The sequence below is a fragment of the Saimiri boliviensis genome, chromosome X (genome assembly GCF_048565385.1).
Source record: "Saimiri boliviensis isolate mSaiBol1 chromosome X, mSaiBol1.pri, whole genome shotgun sequence".
NCBI classification, from domain to species: Eukaryota; Metazoa; Chordata; class Mammalia; order Primates; family Cebidae; genus Saimiri; species Saimiri boliviensis.
The window spans coordinates 124,646,320-124,651,381 of NC_133470.1; the positions used below are offsets into that span (position 1 = coordinate 124,646,320).

General features: G+C 45.8%; 1 pseudogene; it reads left to right on the forward strand.

The window, feature by feature from the left end:
• The first annotated feature begins 3,219 nt into the window (after positions 1-3,219).
• LOC101050899 (keratin, type II cytoskeletal 8 pseudogene) lies at positions 3,220-4,661 on the forward strand (annotated as a pseudogene).
• Positions 4,662-5,062: the final 401 nt, after the last annotated feature.

The following is a 5,062-nucleotide window of genomic DNA, read 5'->3' on the forward strand; positions in this document are numbered from 1 at the left end:
TTCTACCTTATCTCCACAATGAATAAAAGGTTAAAGTTTGAGACCAGCCTGGGCAACGTGTAGAGATCCCATCTCTCCAAAAAAATATATATTGGCAGGGCATGGTCATGCATATCTGTAGTCCTAACCTACCTACTCAGGAGACTGAGGTGGGAGGATTGCTTGAGCCCAGGAATTCAATGTTACCATGAGCTATGATCACACCAATGCACTCCAGCCAGGGTGGCAGAGCAAGACTCTGTCTCTAAAACAAACAAACAAACAAACAAATAAATGATAAATAAAAGGTGACAGAGGCAGCAAGCATCTCACGGAGGCCATAGCTGAAAAAGATAACTCTCTAACATTGGGGAAGAGATTCTGGGTGTGAGGGGCTTTCAAACACCACTTGTTTTTTCTAGAGGACTTTGGTTTGCTCTAGGAATCTTTTTGTACATCATGAAATGAATCTACAGAAGAAGAAATAGACCCCATTGAGATTTACAGACTCCAAGTCACCTTGTTTAGGGGTTTGGTCTTCAGTAGTAAATCACTAGCGATACTTTCCCTTCTCCAACAAGCCTATTAAAGAAGATGCATAGAGACACAAAAGTTTTGCTCTTCTCAGAATTTACAAATTAGATTAAATTAGATACATAGGAAACCACTGGCCTTTCTTCATTCTGTGTAAGGCCAGGAGCTCAAAACAGTTTATGGAACAGTTTATCTGTTTAATTCTGATGTCTTATGAAAGTCTGTCATTCCATGCCTAAAGAGATCTGGCATTTAACACAGGCTACATTGCATTTGTATGTATCCCTTTCCAATGCATGCCCTATTTGCCCCAGATAGAGATTACACTATACTGCACAGAGCACTCCACATTTATTTGTTGATGATAACCACAGGCACCAGAACACTGCCCTAGGAGTAAGGAGACTTGGGTTCCAGTTTCAGCTCTACTACCAATATGCTGTGTAACCTTGAGCAAATAGCTTCCCTCGTATAGGATCAATTTTCTCATCTGTAAGGTGAGGAAGAAGATATATAAGGGCTTCTCCAGCTCTGCCATTCTGTAAGTCTTAATATAAAGGCTTAAACCAATGTAAATTAGTCCAATTGTATCAGCAACCCCTAAGCCAATGGTTCCTAAGTTCCAGTGGGCACCAGAATTAATTAGAGAAGTAACTCCCTATTTGGAAATGTATCATAGATCTGCATAATGATGTGTTTATAAAATAATTCAGTATATCCATTGATTGTATTAATGGAATAGTGGAAACAATCCATGTGTCCACCAAAAAGTAACTAGTTAAATAAAGTCTGGTACATCCGTGTAATGGAATGCTATACACTTGTGAAAACCAGTGAGGAAGTTCTCTATGACAGATATGAAAAGATCTTTAAATTACATTATTTTTTAAAGGTGCAGAACAATATGTAAAGTAGGCTACTTCTTATGGGGAAGAAGTGATATTTATTTATATAATCTGTATATTATATATAGACTATTCTAAATTATAGATTATATTAGAATAATTATATAGATCATTTATATTATATAATCTATAATCTATATTATGTATACAATAGATTGAATATATCTAAAATATATTTTATAGCTCATATATGTTATAGACTATATTATATATAGATGTACTATATATAATCTTCATTTGCTTATATTTGATAAAGAAACTCTGAAAGGATTCATAAGAAATAAATAACAGTGGTCACCTGGATTTTTATGTCAGGTAGGGGCAGGGCAAGGTGAGAACCAGGCAGCTGAGCACAGAAATAGGAGAGAGACTTCCATGCTATACATTTATATTTTTAAAGTTTTGTGCCATGTGAATGCATCATCTGCTCAAAAATTAAATTATAAAATACAATAACAGAATTTACTTGGAAGCTACTTAAAAATGCAGATGGCTGAGTTTAATGGGTCAGGACTCAGGAATCCGGATAATAGGTGAAATATACTTTGAGAAACACTGGCCTATACACTTTGCAAAACAGAAAAGATGGCAAAGGTGCCTGCAATGTAAGATAGGTCCTTCTCTTTAGCAATTGCTCTACCAAGCATTCCAACATCACTAAAGTTATAAGTCTTCCAATCCATACGTTACCTTTCTACCTTCCCACATCTCCCAGTGATGTGACCAAGCCTTCTTTGGGAAATCTTGACAGTTCTTTTTTTTTTTTTTTTTTTTTGAGATGGAGTTTCGCCCTTGTTACCCAGGCTGGAGTGCAATGGCGCGATCTCGGCTCACCGCAACCTCCGCCTCCTGGGCTCAGGCAATTCTCCTGCCTCAGCCTCCTGAGTAGCTGGGATTACAGGCACGTGCCACCATGCCCAGCTAATTTTTTGCACTTTTAGTAGAGACGGGGTTTCACCATGTTGACCAGGATGGTCTCGATCTCTCGACCTCGTGATCCACCCGCCTCGGCCTCCCAAAGTGCTGGGATTACAGGCTTGAGCCACCGCACCCGGCCTCTTGATAGTTCTTGATGGTGGAAAACATGAAGTCTCCAGCACCTCTGTTTGTATGGTGTATTAGGCTATTGCATTGCTATGAAGAAATACCTGAGACCGGCTAATTTATAATGAAAAACTGTTTAATTGGCTCATGGTTTCACAGGCTGTACAGGAAGATTGATGCTGGCATCTGCTCAGCTTCTGGGGAAGCCTCAGGAAACTTACAGTCGTGGTGGAAGGTGAAAGGGGAGCCAGCCATCACATGGCTAGTGCAAGATGAAAAGGGAAAGAGCGGGGAGCAGGAGAAAAAGGGAAATAAAGGGGTGGTGCCATAGTCTGTTTTTTTGAGGTGGAGTCTTGCTCTATCACCCAGGCTGGGGTGCAGTGGCACGATCTTGGCTCTCTGTAACCTCTGCCTCCCGGGTTCAAGCAATTCTCCTGCCTGAGCCTCCTGAGTAGCTGGGACTAGAGGTATATGCCACCACCCTGGCTAATTTTTGTATTTTTAGTAGAGACTAGGTTTCACCATGTTGGCGAGGCTGATCTCAATCTCCTGACCTCATGATCCACCCACGTTGGCCTCCCAAAGTGCTGAGATTATAGCTGTGAGCTACCGTGCCCAGCCACCACACACTTTTAAACAACCAGATATGGTGAAAACTCACTCACTATCATAAGAACAGCACCGAAGAAGAAGCTTCTCTGCTCCTTCTGGAATCGCCACCTGGTTCAACCCGCCTGCCTCCAATCCTGCCTTCTCCATGTCCATCAGGGTGACCCAGAAGTCCTACAAGGTGTCCACCTCTAGGCCCCAGGCCTTCAGCAGCTGCTCATACACGAGTGGGCCTGGTGTCCGCATCAGCTTCTCGAGCTTCTTCCGAGTGGGCAGCAGCAGCTTCTGGGATGGCCTGGGTGGAAGCTATGGTGGGGCCAGCGGCATGGGAGCTATCACCGCCATCACGATCAGCCAGAGCCTGCTGAGCCCCCTTAACCTGGAGGTGGACCCCAACATCGAGGCCTGTGCACCAAGGAGGAGCAGACCAGGACACTCAACAACAAGTTTGCCTGCTTCATCGACAAGGTACGATTCCTGGAACAGCAGAACAAGATGCTGGAGACCAGGTGGAGCCTCCTGCAGATGGTTCGGAGCAACATGGATAACATGCTCCAGAGCTACATCAACAACCTTAGGCGGCAGCTGGTGACTCTGGGCTATGAGAAACTAATGCTGGAGGCAGAGCTTGACAATATGCAGGGGCTGATGGAGGACTTCAAGAACAAGTATGAGGATGAGATCAACAAGCGTACAGAGATGGAGAATGAATTTGTCCTCATCAAGAAGGACGTGGATGAAGCTTACATGAACAAGGTAGAGCTGGAGTCTCACCTGGAAGGGCTGACTGTCGAGATCAACTTCCTCAGGCAGCTGTATGAAGAGGAGATCTGAGAGCTGCAGTTCCAGATCTCAGACACGTCTGTGGTGCTGTCCACGGACAATAGCCACTCCCTGGGTGTGGACAGCATCATTGCTGACGTCAAGGCACAATACGAGATCGCCAACCACAGCTGGGCAGAGGCTGAGAGCATGTACCAGATCAAGTATGAGGAGTTGCGGATGCTGGTTGGGAAGCACAGGGATGACCTGCGTCGTACGAAGGCTGAGATCTCTGAGATGAACTGGAACATCAGCTGGCTCCAGGCTTTGATTGAGGGCCTCAAAGACCAGAGGGTTTCCCTGGAGACTGCCATCGCAGATGCTGAGCAGTGTGGGGAGCTGGCCATTAAGGATGCCAGTGCAAAGCTGTCCGAACTGGAGGCGGTTCTGCAGTGGGCCAGGCAGGACATAGCATGGCAGCTGTGTGAGTACCAGGAGCTGATGAACATCAAGCTGACCCTGGACATTGAGATCGCCACCTACAGGAAGCTGCTGGAGGGCAAGGAGAGCCAGCTGGAGTCTGGGATGCAGAACATGAGCATCCATACAAAGACCACCGGTGGCTATGCAGGTGGTCTGAGCTCGGCCTATGGGGGCCTCACAAGCCCCAGCCTCAGCTATAGCCTGAACTCCAGCTTTGGCTCTGGCATGGGCTCCAGTTACTTCAGCTCCACCAGCACCAGCACCACCAGGACTGTAGTTGTGAAGAAGATTGAAACCCGTGATGGGAAGCTGGTGTCCAAATCCTCTGATGTCTTGTCCAAGTGAACAGCTGCAGCAGCCCCTCCCAGCCTGCCCCTCCTGAGACTGCCCCAGAGCCTGGGAGGGAGGCCCCTGTGCAGCGGAGCACAGGGAACAGGATACCCACGTGAGGCTCAGCCCTAGCCCTCAGCCCACTCTCAGGGGAGTTTACTGCCTGGAGACCACCCCCTCTCCCCGCCACCTTACCCATGCCTCCAGCTGCAAAACAATTCAATTACTTTTTTTGTTGTCCAAAATAAAACCTCAGCTACCTCTAAATGTTGCTATTCACTTGGGGTGGTGGCAAAATTGTAAAGATCTATTGGGAAAGGTTATAGATTAGTCTCAAACCTTTTGGAAGGCCGAAAGATTTTATTGGGGCAGGCCAAAGGTGTCTGGCCAGCTCACTAACATTAGTATAGGAAAGA